Source organism: Diadema antillarum, unplaced genomic scaffold (genome assembly GCF_040938485.1).
Source record: "Diadema antillarum isolate AM-2024a unplaced genomic scaffold, OU_Dant_1.0 seq00000454_RagTag, whole genome shotgun sequence".
In the NCBI taxonomy this organism is placed as follows: domain Eukaryota; kingdom Metazoa; phylum Echinodermata; class Echinoidea; order Diadematoida; family Diadematidae; genus Diadema; species Diadema antillarum.
Window position 1 is genome coordinate 1,428,411 of NW_027271426.1, and position 24,931 is coordinate 1,453,341.

At 38.9% G+C, this 24,931-nt stretch overlaps 2 pseudogenes; both read right to left on the reverse strand.

Moving 5' to 3' along the window:
• Positions 1-11,332: 11,332 nt before the first annotated feature.
• LOC139732881 (uncharacterized) lies at positions 11,333-11,944 on the reverse strand (annotated as a pseudogene).
• Positions 11,945-15,915: 3,971 nt separating this feature from the next.
• On the reverse strand, positions 15,916-22,302 carry LOC139732882 (uncharacterized; annotated as a pseudogene).
• Between the last annotated feature and the right edge of the window lie 2,629 nt (positions 22,303-24,931).

Consider the following 24,931-nt stretch of genomic DNA (forward strand, 5'->3'; position numbering starts at 1 on the left):
CATTTCTCTATTGATGTGGTCATCAACATTGGCAGCATGTCTTTCCTCTTCCCTTTGCCTCTCGCCATCATTATTGCTGTCCTCGTCCATCTCTTCATCTGTTTCGGCCCTTCTGAAATCCTTGCTCAGATTGAACAGTACACAGCATGCTGCGATGATGTTGCATGCCCGGTGTGGCTGGATTTGCATCCCATGTCCCAAGAGGCAACGGAATTTAGTGTTGATTTGCCCGTTGACCTCTTCAATGATGACTCGTGTCTTCCTGTGTGCACTGAAAGTAGAAAAATATGAATTAGATATATTTCAAGATAAGAATTGAAAGAAAAATCCTAGTGTTAGATGTCCTTTTTGTTGAGCCCATATTCAAACATCCAGTGAAAATACAATTAACGTATATAATTTCAGAAAACAACATTTTGATTGACATTATACACCATGCATACACAATTAGATGATATAAAAGACACATAGTTATCAATGCAAGTCGTAAAATGAAAATGATCAACTATGATAATGCTTCGACAATAATATAAACATAGATTAACAACGGATGTGTTTTTTTTTCATGAAAGTTTGACCCATACCTGTGGCACAGTCCCACGCGTCTTAGTCAGTGACTCCTTCAAGTTTCAGATGCTTACTGTAGGCGATTATTGAAATTGTCCACCACTTCTTTCGAATATGTGAAAGCTGGGACCTTTTAAAGAAGACCTGCATAGTATATCATCAAAATAATTGAAGAAGGAAAACATAATGTCACATCTTCAAACCTTGAAAAAAAAGATATGTCTTGTCTATTCTTTATCACTACAACAACCATGATATGTATCAAATCGTCGGTCTTATGTCAAAAGGGCCTGAAACCACTTCCGCTGTTATGCCAAAAGGCATAACAGGGGAAGTTCTTTATTAAAGGCCCTTTTGGCATAAAGCCGACGAAATTGCAATGAAGAGCCTGGAACCTAATACACTTCCTTGTGGTATCCCTGATGTGACCTCACCCCATGCAGAGCAATAGCCACAGTATTACCGGTATACAAGTTGTCTATTACACCTAAATGATTTAATCCATTTCCACATTTCTTTTTGAAAATATAATTCACAGAGAGATTACAAAGAAAGATATCATGGTGCATCTGGTTGAAAGTCTTTATCACTGAAATCAAAAAAAGATTTTTCATATGTTTTTGGTATATTTTAAGGCTATTTTATTTTTGGCAGGATGCATTTCTGTGGCACTTGTTTAGATCACTTATGACTAGCTGTATGGTTGTCTTTTCCTGCTTCTTAGCCATCTTCTTCCCCCACATTTCTTTAGGGTTGTAGTCATCTTTCGAGTTTCTTTTTCTTTTTCTCTTTTGGCCTTGGAATGTTCTGGGGATGAGAAGTAGCTGGATGTCATCTTGTGTTCACCTTTGCCTCTCTCCTTTGGTGCTGTTCAGTTTGATTCACGGATGCTTCCCATCAAATTGAGGTATGATTCTCTGATGAATTCTCCTGGCCTGCAGCCAGCTTGATGCAGCTCGATGTACATCTTTGTGCAGTTCTTGCATGATTCATACTTCTTGAAGTACACAGTCATGCAGATGTGATAGACCTCTTTGCTCGGAGAGCATTTTTCGGAGGTCATCTCTTGTCGAGCAGGCAGTCAGATTTCCTGCGTGCATTCATGTCCATTACCTTGTAGTACCTGCCCAGCTGTTAGCTCCAGTGTACTTCACCACTTTGGCAACTTACTTTCTTGTGTTCCCTTTCATCGGCCATTTTTCGCCCTGTGATATCTTGTGGCTGGTGTCACTTGTGTGTCTGACCTTCCGTTGACAGCAGTACTTTCCCTTGGTTTTTTCATCATGGTGAACGTGTACTTGGCATTGCAACCTGGTGTCTTGCATTACTCCTTAAATTGTACAAATGGGCTTCTTAATTTCATGCTTTCTGGTTGTTTCGTCCTGTTATATTTGAATACGAGTACACATTGCTTGTTCTTTTTACAAAATTTGTCATATGATGTCGGACCAATTGGTGGAGGGGCCCCCTTGTCTCGCAGTTGGTAGTACGATGTATCTTCCACACTTGATCAGACATGCTCAGTATGAATTCTTTTAGGGTTGTGATTTACTTTCTTCAATCTGTGGAATCTGATGAAATAGTGATGACATCTGAAAGTGGGTCTGCTTCATCTAGTCCATCTGACAAGAGATTCTGCCTCACTGAAAGCATATAACAGAGATCCTGCCATGCTTGATATGTGTGGCAGAGATCCCATCTTCTCCCACTACATCTGTGGAAGATCCTGTTTGAAAGGACACATGTGATAGAGATCATGTTTCACTGGAGATATTTCTGACCAGTCACCTGGTAAAGCTTGAAATCACCAATCAGTCATTCGATTCTTGCATCGGAGATGGATGGTGTTGAAAGCTGGTCCAAGCCTGTGATTGGATGTAACCCGTGGGTAAACGGCAGCTAGGTGCGTTCCCTCTGGGAGTTTCACTGCTTGGCTTGGAACCTTCATGGCAAGACTTTGAAGGCATTTGTTATCAGCCATTTTTTAAACACAAAGGGTATTTGTATGGTCCGTCCTTTCAGATTTCAATGTGATTGCAGCCAACACAGTCAAACTGGTACCAATTGTCACAAATGTCACATTGAACATAGGGTCTCCGTCATTTGGTTGCTGGCATATGCAATGCAATTCTTCATTCACTATTGAAATCACTTGTTCCTGTATGCCAGAAGTATTTTTTGCACCACTGATTACACACCCATTTTTATCCGGGCGGAGGCATTATGTTTTTTATTCTTAATTGGCTATTACAGCCATTCCATTATGATGGAAGAACAAAAAAGAGTCCAAAGTGAAGGTTCACATGTAGTGAGACGATTTGTTGAAATGCTATAAAGTGTGAAAGATGGAATGAATTATTATTCAGAGGATTAATTAAGTTGGCACCTCCACCAGTATCTGTGAGGTCATTGTGGACAAATCTCTATTATTTTATTTTATTTTTTATTATTTTTTTTTTACACAAAGTTTCTTCCATTTCCCATTTGTAAGCTTGAAAGTCTTTCAAGAAAGTTTAGCTCATCCAAGCAATGATGTTTTCTTCCGCGGACTCCAAACCACGTAAGCCCGTTAGGTGTTGGTCTGGGAGAACATCAAGCACCATCTCATTGCTCTGCTGAAAGTTTGGTCTAGGACCACCACTATTTTGAAAAAAAAAAATCCAATTGTAATTACAGTAGGGTCAGGTTGAAATTTCCTGTTTTGAAGGTGTTGGGCCAGCCCTTGTATCCAGAAAGTTCAGCATTCTCCTGATGAAGTGATTCAATTGCTACTTAACTGTGGAAGCCTGCAGCTGAAAAAAAGAAAAAGGTTCTACCAGCAAGCTGCAGATTACTTGGCTCCTAAAAAAATGTTTCGTCGTTGTTATGATAATCCTCAAACATTGGCTCCTCCCATGCACTTTTGGGTCACTGTCCACCTCCTCATACAGTACAACCCACTCCTGTTCCTTCATTATTGATTGTTGTAAATTAATGCTTTAATGGCATTATTAATCATAAATTTTGCAGATTAAACAAAATTAATAGTTCTAAAATGTGAGTTAGGTAAAGAACACCAGTGTAAACACGACCAATCAGTCGGTCGATTCTTGCATCGGAGATGGATGGTGTTGAAGGCTGAACCAAGCCTGTGATTGGATGTACAGTAACAGGTGAATGGCAGCTAGGCGAGTTTCCTCTTTAATAGAGTTTCACTGCTTGACTTGGAAGCTTCATGGCAAGGCTTTGAAGGCACTTGTGATGAGTCATTTGTCAAGCACAAAGGGCGTTTGTATGGATCGTCCTTTGTGATGTCAGTATGATTGTAACCAACGCAGTCAAAATGGTACATGTACCAAGTGTTACAAATGTCACACTGAACATAGGGCGTTCCATCATTAGGCTGCTGGTATATAAAATCATAAATGCAATTCTTCATTCACTTTATTGGATGGAGGCCTGTGATTGGATGTAACAGGTAAATGGCAGCCAAGTAAGTCACCTCTGGGAATTTCACTGCTTGACTTGGAAGCTTCATGTTTTGCTGATTGGACCGTATCACATACCTTTGTACAAGAGTATGCAGTTTGAGGAAATTTTTAGACAAATTTTGCACCAATACCATTTAACTCCTTGGCAGAGAAATTGTCATCATGATTTTCCTGATATCCTGACACATTTAGGTGAATCTAAATGGCTTTGACACCCACAAATAGTAGTAATAATGATAAATAGATAATGATGATGATGATAATAATAATGATGATGATGATGATAATGATAATGATAATGGTAATGGAAATAATCACAATAAAATATGGGAGTTATAAAGCACCAAATCTAATTATCAATTAAATGCTCTAGGCAAAACTGTTTGTAAGAACTAAGAGAAAAAAAAAATTGTGTGAGCTCCTTGTGCACATGCTAATCTCGACTTCCTCCATCATACAAGCCATGTTCCAATCTTGAATGCTGTACCAATAACCCACCTCTTGCTTCAACAGAAGCAATGCATGTATCTCCATCACAGAATGGAGATTATCCATGGATGGATGTTCCATTATTGCTGATAAAATGAATCTCTTGAACCACACTAAGTCATCATCTACCTGAGATCTGTGCATGATCATTTCTACCAATGATGTCTCAAATCTACAATTTTTGCCTACATATAGTCGTATATGTAGTTACAGGTTCACTGTAAGAAAAACAGTTACAGAAAAAAAAATTAAAAGAATACAAGGTATACTGCATAAAGGCAATAATCAGATAATATACAGTCTATGCTATGAGAGGTAATATGTTTACTTTTATAATCTATTGAAGATCCTGAACTAACAGTTTTATGGAGGGTTTAAAAAGCAAATTGGAGAGAGGTATAATATAGCAAATGAGGGAGGGGGAAATATTGTGGGTATATGGGGGTGGGGGGAGGGCATGCTAGGATGGCTTTGAGAACCTAAACTTTGAAATGATAACACCATTCAGCTTACAAAGCTTTTGCAATTTACCTAAAAATATTTTAACCACTTACCAACTATTCCATTTTAAAAGTATTTGAATATCTATAGTAATATTTAGGTAACATATCCTGTAACTGAGTGCTTAAGAAGGTAAACTTGAACAAGGTATGAAATTTGTCACCAATCTTATTTTGATTGCACAATGGGCATACTCTTTCGTCATAATTACTGTCATACCTTCCTTCATGTTATCTCTGGAAGGTAGGTATTTGCTAGTCTAAATTTGTCAAAATGAATATAATGCTTGCAAGGAAGAAACAGTGTATCCAGCTTGAACTTATTTTAAAAAATTCTTTAATCAGCCCATATGTTACTTGATTCAACAGTACTAAGCCAAGATATGATAAATTGGTCCACTAACCTCTGCATGGTATTCCTTTTAAACCAAATAACAGCACATGTTTGAGAAGGCCAAACATTAAAACCACAGTCAGTAATCACTTTCTGTATATAGTAGAGAGCTAGTCTGATTAAAAATCTCAGATATTTTGCATATTCACACCGTTAAGACAATACATGATATTAGCAATGGAAGAACGATTTTATGAACGAGTTTACACCAAAAATGAGTCATTCACAAATGTGCATAATTTATAGTTGGATAACACCCCAGTTCCTCAAGGACCATACATGCAATTATAGGCTGGATTTAATTGTTTACAGTTTTAGTTGGCAAACCCAATCAAGTACCACTGACTCTGTGGACTGCTATTCAACTCCAGTGGAAGGGATTGTTTAAATCAGTAAAATGTGGAGTTTTTAGTAATAAACATGGTTTTTTATATTTAAATAGTATGAGGATCTGTCAACAAGTGCCGAAATTCTTATAGGGTTCTTTGCATTGAAGCTCCTCTAATAGTTTCAATACATGGCAAATTGCTTATTACCTCTGAATTATCCAATCTAGAGTTTAAACTACGACTGGTCTGTAAAAGCAGTTTCAAAGTCTAACAAATGCTAATTTAGAGTAAAATTAACATTCTCAATCTGTTCAACATCAATAGCCTCTTGATATGGCATCTTCATTGTCAAGTCCCAGAAGGGTAGGGAGTGAATGTCTCAACCTAATCCCTATTTATTTCATTTAACGGATTTGAATTTGTGTACTAATTCATTTCATTCAAAGACATTAGATGAAATGCAGTAAGCATGTAATATTTATCGTAAGATATCAGTGCTAAGTGGATTGTCTAAAGTGGTGTGTTTTGTGAGACTCGTACTGGCAAGTGTTATTCATAAACGTAAGTAATTCTGATGTTGAGAGGCAGTTTTCCTTCGATAGACCACAACATACTGCCTCCAGGTCTTTTGACATCGGACAGCAGTTGGTGCAAGTTCACCATCTAGGGATCTCGGGGGATGGAAGAGTCTCCTTTGGAGGGCAGTTCAGTAAGTCTAGAAGCATACCGCTCTGCCTTTCCACCACATTCAGGAGCAGGTCTCTCAGTCTTTCTACATCAAGTTGCATGATAATGTTCTAGGGGAGTAGGAGAAAAGTAGGCCTCTGTGAAATATGAAAATGATCTATCTGGATATGTACATCATAAGTTCACAGAAAGGAGATTATCCACAGATGAATGTTTCATTGTTTCTGATGAAATAAAGTTCGGTCAATTTCATGTCTCCATTCCGCTGGCGTAGATTCTCTTCTATTTCTGCCATAATATAGTCGTATATATGTAGTTATGGGTTCAAGGTAAAAAAAAAAACAGTTACAGAAAAAAAAAGAAGAAAGAATACAAGATATACAGCATAAAGGCAATAAACACATACATGTAGTAAATTGTCTATGTCATGAGAGGTAATATGGTTACTTTTATAATCTTTTAAAAGTTTTTTCAATTTACCTAAAAAATATTTTAACCACTTTTATACCAACTATCCCATTTTAAAAGTATTTGAATATATCTATTGTAATATTTAGATAACATATCCTGTCAGTGAGTGCTTAAGAAGCTAAACTTGAACATAGTGTGAGGTATGAAATTTGTCACCATATCTTATTTTGATTGCACAATGTGCATACTCTTTTGTCATAATTAGTGTCCTACCTTTCTTTATGTTATTTCTGGAAGGTAGGTATTTCCTAGTCTAAATTTTTCAAAATGAATATAATGCTTGCAAGGAAGAAACAGTGTATCCAGCTTGAACTTATTAAAAAAAATCTTTAATCAGCCCATATGTTACTTGATTCAACAGTACTAAGCCAAGATTGGATAAATTGGTTCTCTAACCTCTGCGTGGTATTCCTTTTAAACCAAATAACAGCACATGTTTGAGAAGGCCAAACATTAAAACCACAGTCAGTAATCACTTTCTGTATAATAGAGAGCTAGTCTGATTAAAAATTTTGGGTATTTTGCATGTTACTAATTAGACAATACATGATATTAGCAATGGAAGAATGATTTTGTAAACCAGTTGACACCAAAAATTAGTCATTCACAAATGTGCATAATTTATAATTGGATAACACCTGAGTTCTTCAAGGACCGTACATGCAACTGTAGGAGTTGATTGTTTACAGTTTTAGTTGGCAAACCCAATCAAGTACCACTGACTCTGTGGACTGCTAATCAACTCAGTGGAAGGGATTGTTTAAATCAGTAAAATGTGGAGTTTTTGATAATAAACGGGGTTTTTAATAATAGTATGAGGATCTTCCAACAAGTGCCGAAAGTCTTTAGGGTTCTTTGCATTGAAGCTCCTCTAATAGTTTTAATACATGGCAAATTGCTTATTACCTCTGAATTGTTTACTGATATTGCTTTCCTAGTCTGTTCAAGTAATCAAAATGTTTACCAGATCTAATATTCCTGCATCTCACCGAGCTTGATTAAATTTCTTTTTACATTTTGACATCCATAATCAAACCACTTTTGCAAGTGATGTTTCACAGTGCACTTATTTAAACTATTCCCTGCTTTTTAATGTTTAAAACATCCCAGAAGATCAACATATTATCCAATCTAGAGCTTAAACTACGACTGATCTGTAAAGGCACAGTTTCAAAGTCTAACAAATGCTAATTTAGAGTAAAATTAACATTCTCAATCTGTTCAACATCAATAGCCTCTTGATATGGCATCTTCATTGGCAAGTCCCAGAAGGGTACGGAGTGAATATCTCAACCTAATCCCTATTCATTTCGTTTAACGGATTTGAATTTGTGTGCTAATTCAATTCATTCAAAGACATTAGATGAAATGCAGTAAGCATGTAATATTTATCATATGGTATCAGTGCTAAGAGGATTGTCCAAAATAGTGTTTTTTGTGAGACTCATACTGGCAAGTGTTATTCATAAACGTAAGTAATTCTGATGTTGAGAGGCAGTTTTCCTTCGATAGACCACAACATACTGCCTCCAGGTCTTTTGACATCGGGCGGCAGTTGGTGCAAGTTCACCATCTAGGGATCTCGCGGGATGTAAGAGTCTCCTTTGGAGGGCAGTTCAGTAAGTCTAGAAGCATGCCGCTCTACCTTTCCACCACATTTAGTTGCATGATAAGTTGCATGATAATGTTCTAGGGGAGTAGGAGAAAAGCAGGCCTCTGTGAAATATGAAAATGATCTATCTGGATATGTACATCATAAGTTCACAGAAAGGAGATTATCCACAGATGAATGTTTCATTGTTTCTGATGAAATAAAGTTCAAATGGTCAATTTCATGTCTCCATTCCACTGGTGTAGATTCTCTTCTATTTCTGCCGTAATATAGTCGTATATATGTAGTTATGGGTTCACGGTTAAAAAAAAAACAGTTACAGAAAAAAGAAGAAGAAAGAATACAAGGTATACAGCATGAAGGCAATAATCACATACATGTAGTAAACTGTCTATGTTATGAGAGGTAATTTATGGTCACTTTTATAATCTTTTAAAAGTCCTCAGCTAACAGTTATAAGGAGGGTTCGAAAACAAATTTGGAGAGGGGTGTGATATAGCAAATGAGGGAGGGGGGAATGCTAGGATGGCTTTGAGAACCTGAACTTTGAAATGATAACACCATTCAGCTTGCAAAGTTTTTTCAATTTACCTAAAAATGTTTTAACCACTTACCAACTATCCCATTTTAAAAGTATTTGGATATCTATTGTACTATTGGATAGGAAACATATCCTGTCAGTGAGTCCTTAAGAAACTAAACTTGAACATAGTGTAAGGTATGAAATTTGTCACCATATCTTATTTTCATTGCACAGTGTGCATACTCTTTCGTCATAATTAGTGTCCTACCTTCTTTATGTTATTTCTGGAAGGTAGGTATTTCCTAGTCTAAATTTGTCAAAATGAATACCATGCTTTCAAGGGTCCAGCTTGAACTTATTTTAAAAAATGAATGTCTGAATGAGGTTCCCGGGGCTGATTTGTCGGTGTGGAGTCCATGGCCATAAAAATATCTCGTAGTATCCAATGGGGGTATGAGCCATTATCTTCTACGTCCAAAGAGCTTGATTTAAAGTATGACCAGTACTTGGACATATCTCTGTGTAGATGGATGAGGTGCAGCTCCTCCAACTTCCTGTGGACAGCTTTGGGAATCCCAGAGGGGAGTCCAGAAAGAATATGGCTGCTACGTGTTGTTGCTTGCCATTCAGGACTATTGCTCCTCTTCTTTGTTTGAATAATAGCCTTTCCATCTACTTTTGAATGGGTGTGGAAGACTGTTGTGCGATGGTCTGTTGATGTGTCTGTAACCAGTCTCTTACGTTGAGGATGGTTTCTTTGTGTCCTCTAGCAGTAGTATTCGGCTTGCTAACGATTTTGGAATGTGTGATAGTAATGAAGAGAGCATTGGAATGTTGTGTTTGGACGTATATGAGTTGATATGCGACTGAAGAGCTGATCAACATCCTTGTGTGTGGTCCTTCATCAAAAAGCAAAGTTTCACCATCACTTTGTCTTCCCATCTCTGAATGTCTGTGAGATGGTCATAGGTAGCCTGTGTCCTCTTTGACTTTGCCCTTGTCTAATTGACAACGAGGAATACAGAAGTATCTTCTTCACTGCTCAGTACCGTCCACTTTTTCCCCTTCCAGTTAGAGAAGTATCTGAAGACAGACTCCTTCCTTTCCTCTCTCTTCTACCCTTCTGCAGCATCCAATAAAATTCCTTTGTACCACAGAAGGAAGTCACCTTTATGGAAATTCTTCCCAGCAAACACTGCTCTTCCTGCAAATCAAGTAACGCAATTCATATATACATACTATATATATACTGACATCAAAGGACTTAACCACAACACGGCGGGGCGGTGCAAGGACAGTAAAGCTATTGACAGCAAATCTTGCACATATAGACGTGGCTGGTGTTGGGTACGTATGTATTTACATGTAGTTCAATAATCAAAGAATCTTTGAATAAACTTCATTGGGAACATTTGCTGAACTATAATCATTGTAAGGATGATCTGTCATGTGACAAAAAGTTTTGATCATTCTCAAGCCTCCTATTGTAAAAAGTGTTAATCTAAAAAAGATAGTTTGGCGATGGTTCTAAACTCTTCCATTTCTTTTTACTAAACTTTACAGTCACAGTTTCAGGAATGGGTTCCATTACTTTCCAACCCTTTTGCCTCCTGAAAATGTCTTTCTAATACGTATATAAATCATACCTGCCAAATTCATTTCTAACTTAAGTAATCGGTGGAAAACTGGAATTTTAGTAAAAGTTTGGCAACCTGTGACTTTTGAGCATGGGCACATTTGCCCCCAAACTATTCCATAAACCTAAACCTCATGTACATGTAGCATCCCTGGGCTGTGAACAAAATCTGCCCGGAGGCGAAATTGTTTTTCCCACATAGGTTCCAGACCCCAAGTCTACATTATATGAATATTCATGACTTACATCTTCGGAATAAGAGTACGCATGTGCGTGGACTTTTTTTTTTTTTTTTTGCGGCGAGGAAAAGCGAAAATAAATAAGAGTATACGCATGAGTACAAGCAAAGATGCATACCATCAATCAGAGCTCATCTTGTCGCTCGCTATCAAAGTAATTTTAGTGAAGGGTAATTAAAATTGTATTAATTTTTTTCAAATTTGCCTAAACATTTGACGGCAAAAGGGTGTATCTTGTAGATACACCATTTGGTTTCTATGGTCAAATCATGGCAAAATATGTAGATATACCATTGGCTTCTATGGTCAATTCATGGCAAAATATGTAGATATACCATTGGTTTCTATGGTCAATTCATGGCAAAATGAGTGGTTATTTGAATTTGGTGTTATTTTTCCCAGGAGAGTGTCCTGTTTACTTGGTAGAGTGTGTTTCACCAAGAGATTGGTTGTTTTTAACACATTTGCAAATGTTATGTTGTGCTTTGCGTCAAGGCATATGCTGAGAGCTGAATGGCACAGTTTCTTTCCTGGTTTTCAAGCAATCCTTTGACGGTCTGCCAGCACCAATGCGGTTTCTGCCACCGCCAACCATCTTTCTCCTAGATGCTGCCGTTGGCTGAACACCAATCGTCTTCATACTGACTAGAGATTTTTTTGATTTCTTGCCCAGAGCACCTGCCACCCCAGAGTAACGGCCAAAGCAGTGAAGCACAGAAGCTAAGTGCAAACCCAGTATTCGTTCCAGAATTTAGTTCCTGAAGTTTCTTGGTGAATTTTTGTACTGGTCCGCCAAGGAATTCGTTGTCTCCTATGTAGCGTTGTTGTAAAGCAAGAGCTGTCTTGTTTAGCTCGTTGAGTATTGGGTCACTTCCGTTCTCCTCAGCACTTGATTTTGATGTCCAACCGCGTGTATCAAATTGGTTTTAAAGAGAGCGTTGCAAGTGTAAACTTGCCAGTCGTGGATTTGTCACGTCATCGTGTCCACTGTCTCCACATCCGTGCAGTCAGCTCCTTCAGAGGTCATCATCCTTCAAAGGTGGGAGTACGATGGGCTCTCTCGATGCACTCTAGATCGGACTGCTGTACTCCAGCAAACCTAAGGAATTCACGAACCATGTTCATACTATCCTCTTTCATCAGACCGCTGCCTCGTGTGTCCTTTTTTTCTTTGATGCCAAATATTACCAAGTTCTTTCGGCGCCCCCTGTTTTCGATGTCATCTATCTTGTTAGCTAGAGTCTCATTCTGTTTGCACAGCTCTTCCATTTCATTTTTCATTTGTGCGAATTCATAGTCAACCCCAATTAGTATGTCATCATGTACTTTTAGCTTGGAATGACAAACCGATACAATGTGTATCTGGCTAAACAGAGAACTTAGCTTTTCATCCAGTCTTTTGTCGAATTCCCGAAACCAATCAGGGGCAGAAGTGGTTTGCTCGGTCTCCGAGAAATTGAGATTTCTCTTCGCTGTGGCCGCCGCCATTTTGGGGATATCACTTTGACACTTCACCTCCGCCTGTGCCTCCGCACCAGTATCTGTGCCAGTATCTGTGATGTCATCGAGAACAACTCTCCTTTCATGCATACTTTTTTTTTTCTAAAATATTGATTTATTTGAAATTCTAGCTCAGGGATCAACATAATTCTTCCCAAAATATTTGCACAATTGATGTAGCTTTGTTATACTCAAGCAGCTCAAAAGAATTTTTTTTTTTCTTGAAAATGAAGATAATTATAAATTCTGTGTATGAAAAAAAAGGAGAGTTATCCACAATGACATCACAGATGCTGGTGGCCAACTTAAAGGATCCCCATAATAATTATTTACTTACGACTTTCAAAATTCAAAACTCTTGAACAGTTTGTTTGATTTTGCTCAAACTTTCACTCTTTACTCTTTCTTGTTTTTCTTCATTCATTGAAAGTACATTGATGTCTGGGTAGCATTCTCGTAATTTAAAGCAGGGGGGGGGGGGGCTGAGATCTCAGCTGTTGACTGCCCAATCGCTCTAAATATTTGCATACACTTTGCCTGAGGCATAATCTACAAAACTGTACTCAACCAGCTGTTAATACTTGCAAAATAAAATGGTTTCATTGATTCTGCTGATTTATGCATATCAGACTGTTTGCTTAGAATCAATAGATAAACTCTTGTCTAGATACTCGTGGTATTCTTAGCAATTGTACTTCAAAAAATTCCAGTATAATTTTTTACTTAAAATGTACTTCATTTTTTACAATTTCTTATGTATTCCTTTGTTTTTGACCTTTTGATTTTGAATGCTTTTTCCATGAAATTTGTTGGTGACACTTCTGCGATCATTGAGAGACATGGATGATAGGAGGACTACTGTTCTGTTTAACTCCTCGATTTATCTTCCACATTTAACACAGTCAATCATACAAAAATTTCTGTTAACTCTGAAATTGAAATACAATAGAAATTAACTCAGTATAGGAGGTCGTTAGGACCATTGAAATTATCATATTATGGTAGGAATCTCGCTATGTCAGGTTAAAAAAACAATAAACTATAAAGAGCTGGGACCAGAAATATTACCCATCATATCAGGAATATTGTGATTATACTCTCTTTATACTGAACTTCCACTATAGTACAAGAAATCACATGTAGGGGAAAATTTTTGGTCCCACATGCAAGTACAAAATCAGGCGTAACTTTGGAACCGCATGCCCGGGCATTGTGAAGTTGGTTTCAAAAGATGTATAGAATTTGAAAAAAAAAATTAATAAAAGTCACGGCAAAAACTTTTTGCGTTGCGGATGTATTGCCTGAAACGTCAAGGGGGGCCTCCCAGCCCTCCCCCCGCCCTGGCCTGGTTAGTGATATCCAAATGAACAGTGAAATAAATGACAATAATACAGACCAGAAAATATTTCAAGAGAAGATAGACAGCAGACATATGTAAAGACAAATCAACAGCAACTATTGCAAAGAGGCGTTTAAACACCAAGTAACTCAAAGAACAATAAGAATGAAGTACATGAAGAAAAATATCAAAGATGCATAGACTTGCCACACCTGACCTAAGTCTCGATCAAAAAATGAAGTAACAGTCGAGATAGTGCACGGCTAAAAAAGGGAATTCAACACCAAAACACAAAAACCTCAAAAGACTCCAACAGGGCACGATTTACATGGCGACCTCGATGATTCAAAATGAAAACTTTACTCACCAAATTTGTTACCTTATTTCTATCCCTTGTTTTATTGTACTTGTGACATTCCTTCTCCCCCTCACACAACCCCAAAGTGATATGAAACACATGTAGAATATACAACTACATGAATAAAGAAACTTTACAAACTCGATTCCTTGCAGTTGAAAATCTACAATAACCAGAGAAGGATTAATTCCAGAATGACTAGGAATACAAGTAACAAGACAATAAACAATAGGAAGAGGTAAAGGAAAACTGAAGACTTATGAGACACAGGAAGATGGACTGGATGAGTTTGATCATTGTGGAATGGTATACAGTCATGTAGTCTGAAAGGAAGGTGAAGGAGGACGGGAAGATGAAGGGGAAGATGAAGGTGAAGCCTGAGATTGAGGAGGAACTACAGTTGTAGTATGTCAGGGTATGATGATTTTGAACAACTGGGAAACACTGAAGATGATGAATAAAGATGATGAATAAAGAGAGGATGCAGAGGTAAGGGGTGCTAGCGGTATGGCAGTTGGGTAAACCTGTACAGGAAAGACATATGAGCAATTCCACAATGAAATGGACATTTTACCAAAAATTGTATGAATATGATTTTAACTTGTCTGAAGTTGTGTTATACTTCCACAGGGACAAAGATAGCTGGATAGCCAAAGGAAATTGAGGTTCTTCGACACTGACATATAGTAGCAGTAGCTTTATGAAGTAAGGTTGGAGATAATATAAGTATGAGCAGTTAGGCAGACGATAAGGGAAATATAAGGAGGTAAAATTTAATAATATATATATTTGATAATATTTAATAATATATTCCAAGAGAAGCTAATCTCCCTCCCTAACCTACTGTACCATAGGGTGGTTACACAGCCTCCCTCCCCATGAAATGCGTCCTCGCATTTTACAATGTTAACGGATCTCATGAAATAAAAATACATCTTGGGAATGCTCAATTTGAAATGCTCAATCCAGCATGCTTGACCGTAACTTGAAAAACATATCATTAGCTGAAAGATTCTGGCAATTCGAAAATTCTACAGCTGTTTCATTTCACAGTTTCGATCCAAAGAATGTACGTACATGCAATTAGTCTTCATCATTATGAACAAGTCAACACCGTCAATCATCTCGTAATCATCACAATCACCAAATTATATATCATCTTCTAAAAGCCAAATGCCCAATCACTGGAGGACATATTTTATTGAAATCATTTAAACTTTTGAAGATGAGCGATTCCTCAAGATTCCCACTAATCCCCTGTACAAGTACAATCCCTATATACATATTTTACATCAGTGGCGTTACAATTCTCAAAGATGAAGATCAGAAAGAGACAGAGGAGAAAGAGCAGAAAGAGAAAGCATGTCATAATAGCATATTATTAGCGCAGATTCTACTGCTCACTGTGATGATACGTGTGTCTCGTGTAAATGACACCCTTCTCCGGCAAGTGGACCGTCTCCACGACGTATGTACCGGCACCACGACCATGGGTAGACCCTAGGGCAAAAGACTGGGTAAAAGATGAGTGAGTATAAAGCGCTTCGTGACATACGTCAAAGAGGAGCCTGGTTTCGTTATCTGTTTGGGTCTCTGCTTCCGTTGTGTCGAATTCCATTTGTGTCGACTCGTCGATATCATCATCGAGTTCCGTCCGAGGACGTGAGGACGTGGTTGTCTCATCTTTAGGTGGGACGTCTTGATCGCTCGTAGGGGTAGGGACTGGCTCTTCTGGGGATCCGTGTTCCGGTGATGGCACGGGTGTGGGTGACGTAAGCCTCCTGGCCCTGCAGAATGGCACTTATAGTTTCGTGGGCTTCCTCGCCGTCAGATCTGGTGTAGACCACCTCTTCCTCTTGGCTTCAAATGGGCGCTTTGTTACCACTTGCAGGCGTCTTTGCGGGGGGATGACCTTAGTGAGAGGCGCCCTGTCTTGTTTGTGTCGGGAACTCTCATGAGCTTTCACCATTTCGTTGATGGTCGATACGTAATTGCAATAACGGCATCGGTAGGCAGGGGGCCTCCGGCTGATGGTCATCAGTTTGCGCTCAAAGCGGCCCATCTGATGAGAAAGCAAAACAAATACTTCTTTGAATGAAATATCCCAACTTCTTCCACAATTTCTTCCTAAGAATCATTCCCTGATTCTCCAGAAATTGTTGGGAGGGTTCCTATTTCTCTTAGGGTAGCGTCCTGAACCAGAATCTGTAAAAACTTCTTGTTCATTTTCTTTAGTTTGTACTTCTGTTTCTCATGAACTTGGTTGATCTGGCGCTTCCCTGGACAGAGCTGTGTTTGCCACTTCAACATTCTGGATTACATTGTACCATTCATCTGGTGTAGCTCCTTTGTATGGCTTCAGTCTGTCAAAATGTACAATCTTTGGTTTAGATCGTGGTGTAGCTTGAATCCTGTATGTGACGTCTGACAGTTTGTTCATAATTCTGTAGTAGTGGCCAGCCTACTACAATTGTGGAGAAAACTCTCTTGGAGCATTTCCTACCTGAAACGGGAGCGTTGTTATCCTGCGGCTTGGTAGAAATAGCATTGCCCAAGGCCCAAAGAACTTCCATGTGCGGTTCATTTGGGCTCATATCATTCTCTCTCTGAGATACCTCAAGTTCGCGCCCTCGGAGACCGAGGGCAGTCCGCCGGTCGTCGAGTCGGTCTGAGTAAGTCCAAGTCAGTCCGAAGTCGCTCCCCACTACACTCTTCCCCGTCGCATTGAAGCTTCCTGGTGGGGATGTGAGTCCCCAAGGTAGGCTCCACCCCGGTAAATGCGACCAATTTAGGAAGAAATAGGGGAATAGAAAGTCATGAGCTATCAGCAAGCCATCGGGAAGTGTACTCATCAGCAAGCCATCTGCTAGCGGATGGCTTGCAGAAAGTAACTAATTTGCATGTGAAATTGCCATGTGAAATTGCCATGCAATAGCCATAGGATGGCCACTAGGTATAGCCATCCGCAGTACTATCAGCAAGCCATCATGAAATGTACCCATCGGGTACCCATCAGCAAGCCATCGGGAAATGTCCATCAGCAAGCCATTGCGAAAGTGTACCCATCAGCAAGCCATCGGGGAAAGTGTACCCATCAGCTGCAAGCCATCGGGATATGTACCCATCAGCAAGCCATCTGCTAGCCGATGGCTTGCTGATGGTAACTAATTTGCATGTGAAATTGCCATCCTATAGTTATCGGATGGCATAAGCATTGGATAACTATCGGATGGCCTGCAGATGGCCATCTGCAATCTGCAGACCACAATTATTTTGCTATGGGCTAGTCTGAAAGAATGACAAACCAGAGATCTGTCCTGAGCACATGTACATATATGGTACTATGCAGTTACAGCAAGCCTGACAACAAGGGTCTGTGCTGCTTAAATCTTTCATGAGCAGACTCATTTCATAATGCTAGCAGTAGATAATTGTGATCATTCAAAAAAGCAAATTAATGACTTTTGAACTGGTGTGACTTGGACTTTATCTAGGCTCTTCTCCCACAAAGGCCACAGTTAAACATGTTTCAAGCCAGTAGCAAACTATTTTGGGGAAAAAACTGAGCTATGTTGAGTGGTGTAATCATTTTCAAATTAGAAAAGTTAGGAGAATATTTCTTTGATAAGTGTAATACTCTGTGTCTGCTTTTTTATCCTTCTGTCAGTACATGTATATGTCTTGTGCTCTCCCCCTCACTCTTCTGCTCCATCACTCCTTCCCCTTCCCCCACCAATTTTCTCAGTTTCTCTGTCTCTTTCTCTCTCTCTCTCTCCCTCTCTCCATTCTGGCAGTCCCCTATTCTGTAAACAAATACACTTAACACATAAGAATGAAATCGTGACAATGTATTTCAAGGTGTATTTTCATATATATTTATTTACAATAACAATTCAATATCCACATAAAAAAAAAAAAAATCAGTAACTGCAGCACACATCGCTGACCTCAGCTGCTAGGCGAGGTAACCCAGTGCAGTCACTGAGGTGCAAGCCGTCACCGGCCCAACACCTCAGATCCTGCACTGGGAACCTCGCCGTCAGGTCCACCCATGAGACACCTGCTTCTATTGCCGTCCTCTCGAACTCCTTGTTGAAGACGGGGACGACCGACCCTAAGCGATCCAGCCGAGGAAGGATTGAGAACGCCACCACCTCCTGTCGTATGAATACAAAACAAGAACATACATAGATACAATGATAGTGAATTGATTAGGATGTAAGTTCAACGGAAAACCAATATTAAAATAAATTACTTTTTCAAAACAAACTAACTTTACTTTTTTCTTGAACATATATTATATTATATGGGACGAATTCTCATCGTTTCCGAAGTCATGCATAAGTCTCGAAGTAGCTTTATGTAACATATATATTGGCCGGTCTTATAATAAATTATTAAAGTTATTAACGAGATAGTCAGTTACCTCGGAGACTTTCTTGGCTGCCTCGAGGAGGTGGTGAAAATCTTGCCGAGCGTCCTCGACTGGACGCCCAAGGTCGTTCGTCCCCGCTTCCACCATCAGCAATCTTGGTCAATAAGGGTAGATGAAATTCCTTATCTGAAAGATATTGAAAGACATGTCTGATGTAAATAATTAACATGGCCGGTGTTTGAATTATAGGATTTTTAAATAATCTCTAGCCTTTTAGCCACAATTGTTAAATGTGATCGTGAGAACAGTAGAAACTTATGTAATTTCGCTGCGGAAGCCATCGTCTCCCCATTGTTACTTGGTGTTATGAAGGATCATCAAGGTCAAGCAACTTGTGTACCTTGTGTAGTGTTGGTTTGATTGGTGATGAGTTACATTATGATGTTCCAGTGCGACTGCGAATACTTTTCCGAGGATCGGAAAATTTATATTCCAAAGAATGCTTGCCATAGAACCAGATACGTTTACAATGTGTACGATGTGGTTCTCATCGTCCGTTACAATTGTGAATGACACGACCTGACGACAAAAACACCGTCCGCCCCACATTCCGCATATTATGAACGCTGCTGGTTCTATGGCAAGCCGAATTCTCGCTGATTTCGGCATCTCTGAGAGTGCAAAGTGATCATATTTTGAAATTTGCAAGGGTTGACAAAAATGGTTCTAAAATCATAACGCATTAACCAAAATTAAAGAACTTGTTGGTCAATTCCACCGAAAGGTTGCATTTTATGAAAATCAAACTATTGAGTATAGATGATTAATGAAGCTTAATTAGATGATCTGGTACTGTTTACTCAAAGCAACCTTTCACAACGGATATTTTGATACCTCATTTGTGAACATCGGTGAACGTGGAGTGGAGTTATGTCCGAAAAACCTTCATTTTTCATGAAAATTGCCAATTTTTGCAGAATTTATGTATCATTTCTGATACACTATTATGACCATAATACAGCGTGTGTAATTCTCAGAAGGCTTATTTTCTGAATGTTCTTAGGTCATAGATTGGTTTTATGATGTTCTAGAACTTGTTCCGGCATGAGTAAATATTATTCTGTCAATCTCAAAATGTGGTAGTTGATAGCGTCCCATAAGTCACGTTTTTGTGTCCCCTCAGTCACACTGGTTTTCCCTATCCTGCTACTGTACCAATGAGTAGATATTCATACCACTTGGCTCAGGGTAAGCACCAACCCTTTGCTACATTCAGGAAAGAAAATATCTTTCCAGAGACTCTGTGTGTAAGAATATTTCAGAACTTACTTTCCCATGTGAAAAACGGTGGTCCTCAGATGTCCCATAAGTCACGACAGCAATTTTTTATTGCTGTACGTAATGCAATGATACTTTTCAAACTAAGTATGGTGTTTTCATAAACTGTGATATGATGGATCTAACCATGAACTGAGAAAAATGTATTTGATGCAACTATTTTCTCAAAATACTGGTTTGAAATTGCTGAAAATTGTCACTTTGTCCCATAAGTCACAATGGAATTGACCTGGTGTTATTGGAAATGGAATTGACTTTCGAGTACAAAATTGTAGTATGCAAAATAGTGACATACACTTGTATAACCAACAATGTAGCTAAATTTAAAGATCTTAGGTGTTCCGTTCTTTTCGGGCCACCCTGTATATGCTACATTTTTCATACTCCGGAAGGGGTCGAAAGAAATAAAGTTCAAAGTTCAAAGTTCAAAATTCACCTCGGTTGCAACGTCCGCGCATTTCCCCCCAGGTGTGCAGTTTATTATGAGCTGTCTTCTGTGGGGGTTGGGAGGAGGGGCATCCTTTTGCACAAACCCCCGCAGCTGGGAGTCCCCAAAGAGGCAGCAAACCTAAAAACAGAAAATGATTACATGTGTAGAACATAATGAGTGCATTGAATGGTTGTTTATATAACAATCATTTCAAAGTCACATCAATATTAATTTTCATCCTTCATTTTCATTACAGGTGTAATGTTCATACTACCAGACCACCACCTAGGGGAACGTGGGGCAAGATAGGCCGCATTTCACTACATGTGCTTTATTTCAAATACTACGTAACAAACTTCCACATGAAACGGGATTTGCAAAGATTGTGTAAGGCAACACTATCACACGTAATATCATCTTAATTGCCTACTTTTATTTTAAGTAATAACCATCTCAAAATAGCCAAATATGTCCCATCCTGCCCCACACACATGGGGCACGATGGAACAAACAATTAAGACGCATATTTCCGTGTTCCACTTGAAACGGTTGCTCTTTCTTTTGTAATTCCGGACCATTCTGAAACTGAAAAAAAAAAGAATAAACATATCAAATATGATGGGGCAAGATGGGACACCCGCCCAATCTGCCCCGAGGTGGATGTCCCATCCTGTCCCATGCACACACACATTACACTTCTAAGCTCTGCACAATACATGCAATGACATACAGTCTGCCTACATTTTGTGAAATAAACTTGATGTATAAACCACACGATGTCATCGTTCTACCCTTCTTCATATCATGCCAGGGATACTATACATTTCATAACTGCAGAAATTCTGCCGTCATCAATATCAATTTTCGCTTTTGTCCTCCAAAGCTCAAGAGAATCTCAGCCGCACAGAGCGTAAAGATGGCTTCGTGACAGCGTGCTTTTTATCAGTGCCCTCTGATGCTTACAGAGATAGTTATCGCATTGTCCCATCCTGCCTCGAGTCCCATCTTGCCCCACCTTCCCCTACACCCCATCTTCTAATAACATGTTCTATGTTTATATTCCTTAGACCACCAGGCTTTTCCCCTCACAAACACAATTCTCTCTTTCCGTTCCTAAGCTGACCACACCCAAGCTGACCACACAGACTCCCTGTCTCCACCTGATTGATAAACAAACCCAAACAGACCTGTTGGATAGCGTCCAGCTGTGGTCATCAAATGTGCGCATGCGCTACGCTGCCTGGCAGAGCTCGCCCCAAGCCCTAATTGCCCCCACAGCTCGGGGACAGCTGGGATATACCAATGTGGGTTCGGTCAGTCGTAAAAAAGATAAGATCTCTCGTGTGCGGGGACCAATGTGAACGCGTGTAGTTAATAGAGTATACAATACCTGCACATACTTCTATTCAATAGAAACACAACTCGGCACACCGCTACGTTACAATAGGAATGATACAAAATAAAGAAAATTGGGCAAACAGAAAAAGGGATACATTCAGAAGATCCCAATGCATCATTACATAACAAACTGATCAAATCATTCATACACTGCAGTCATTACATAAGCCTACATTTTGGTTAGAGTATATTGAATTGACTTATACATCGTTTTGCTACTACAGTGTGTCATACTTCTTTCTTTTGTTGTGGAGGGGTTTGAGTAAGTGAAATCCCTCCCCTATAAAATTAGATTATAACATGGGGCAATTCTATTCTACAACCCTTGGAATGGCCTTGAAGTCGATGTACAGATGACATTTAAAATATTATTTCCGATTGGTGCTCGAGAACAACACAGTACAATGTCATGATGAAGAAGGATCAACTTCTGACATGAATCAGCAGTTTCCATGAATACACAGCTTTTCCGGGCAGACACAAAACATCCGCAGGAGTACTTATAATATTCATCATGCAAGATGCAGACTCACTTTGAATATTCCGTTTATAGGTGGGCAAAGTGCTTTATTCTGCCTCCCGGAGACCCCCAGCTGCCACTTCTCTGCTTTCCCCCTCCTTCCCAACCCCAATCGATGCTGAGCCATTTCAATCTCTGAAAGAATTGTATTAGAAATTATAAAGTAGAAACGAATATTTGAAATCAAAGTCATAATCAAAGCACCGACAATTCAACATAATGCGCACAAAGTTTGTGTCATGATTGTGTGGTAATCGTGGGCAAAGATTAAAAACAAAAATCCTAGGATGCATTGCATGTCAGATGCCATTTTGCATGCAAAAGATGTGATATGGGACACGACGTAAAATATGAGTACTTACAAAGCATGAAAAAGGAAGAATCCCTAATAGAAATTAAATGGCCAAAACATATCAATGTCAGTACATCAATGTTTGCGGGCTTACAAATCTTTTTTGATGAAATTAGAGACAGGTGCAGTGCACAGTTGACTGAGAAATTGTGCATTTTGTCAGCTATACCAATGCATTGTATATCTATCCAAGAATTGGGCCGGGGTATCACAGTCCCTGGTACAGAGACGATCCGGAGCCACAAATCGGCCGTAAAATCTCAATTGGCATCAAATTTGAAAACTTTTGTATTTCTCAAATTCAAGCAACCCTTTTGTATTCGAGTATATTGCTGAAAAGCAGAAAAACACAACTCGTAATTAGGCCAAAATTCGTTCCCATATCACACTACACGCATGTATTCTCAATAATGACGTGATACAAGCATGACAAGCCATGATTACGCGTGCACGTGTTACTACGTTCACAACGATATTACAGCAGGGAGGTGCACCTCCCTGAGCTGATTACAGTGTATTTAGGCCTACTCTATGACACGGTGCCTCGTACGTGGTAGCTTTGCCCGTGAAATTCAACTTATACATTTGAATTATTTTCAGTTTGAACACATAAAGATGTAGTTCAACTGTGACAACTCATGTCGTGTAAAGTTTTGTTCTTCGAATGGTTACTCTCTATCCAAATTGATGATTTTTCTAGATTCGGTCAATCGTAAACACGTCCGTAGAGCGTAGTATACAACTGATGCACCTAAACCAATGCGGATATACGTACGTACGTGCGCACTAGTTCCCCCACTTTGCAGAAAAATAAGCAAACGACTTCGATCAAGATCAATACTTGTCAATGAGCCATCATGTCGCTTCGAACTCCGCCCACAAAGTCACGTGAATTGGCCAAATCTGAACACCTATCTCGACACGTCGCACGCGCGAAATTCGAATTGATTTGCCGATCACTTTGGCGACAAACTGGTGTCATTTCAACACGGAAATTTAGCCTTTTGGGGGAATTTTACGATGAAAAAGACGAATTTGGGCAGTTGGAACGCCGTTCTGTACACAGGTATGATATCATTTCTGTAAAAAGATTGCGTTTTGAAATGTCACCGGGCACCCTAGATAGTTTACTGTACATTTTTCAAATCTTAGTACTTAACCTTTTCAAAGCCTTTAAAGGGCACCGGTTTTCAGCAGAAAGCAAAATTCAGCATCTTATTTGCAGAGAAGTTTGAATTGCTGTCAGTAGAAGTGTATTTGCTGGATAAACAATCTTTAACATGTGTTTTACACAATAATTGTTATTGCCTGGCTGGCCCCTCAAATTCAGCATTTTTTCCCCAAAAGTTTGATGGAGATTTGAGATTTGATTCATTGTAGTGATCTATAATCCTGAATACTGGTGCCCCTGAATAACAGACAGTTATGTAGTTGAATTGTGTTTTTAAACAATCTGCTATTGAAATTTTGCACATTGATTATTAAACAGGAAATTGATAAATGATATACATGAGTGATGTTCGTAAAAAAAAAAGGAAAGGATATGATCCACTAATTAGTTATCATATTAATCTCTTCTTCAGGACCGGCTTTAAAGAATTGAAGTATGTATTGAATGTGACAAAAATTGAGATAACAACTAAAGATTGGCATTGTTTTGAGTATGCTATAGAATCTAGCTCTACATTTGATGTGTGGTAAGCAGCCTTGTTCAAATACATGTAATTCTTCACATTTTGTGAAGGCCACATGTAAGGTTCTTAAGTACAATATTAGTCAAAATAAACTGAAATGTTTACTTGTTAACACTTGGTAAGTTGCTAATACTTGCATTTTTAATACTTAGCTTAAAGTACTAGCGTAAGTATTGATGATGATTTCATTTTGAAGAATATTCAGTATCCTTCAAAATAATTCTTGTCACCCCAGTGATGATATGCTCGTATTAGTGTGACATAAACTTTTCGTAACCCTTTTTTTTTCCTTGAATATCTACTTCAAGACAGATATTCCTCAAATCACATTATGATCCTACCAGGTACACTGAAAGTTAACAAGCTATTTATAGGACACATACCTCTCTATCATCTTCAACCGAGCAGAAGACTGTTCTTCGGAGGTAAGATCACTGTGCTTCCTTTGAAGGTGTTGCGTCATTCTTGTGATTTTGGCCCCACAGATGGAGCAATTTCTTGCAATTGGCTGGCATTTTTTTTGTGGCTAAAAGTGAAACTTGCAATATTCATCATTTATATCAACATCATTAACAGTAGTTTCCAAAGAGTTAATTTTGCTGGTGCACATACGTTGTACATTCTCTCCCTATATATTCACTTGTGATATTTTCAAGATTAACAGAAAAGGGTGGTAGGGAAAAATGTATCTCACTCAGTAACTTCAACCA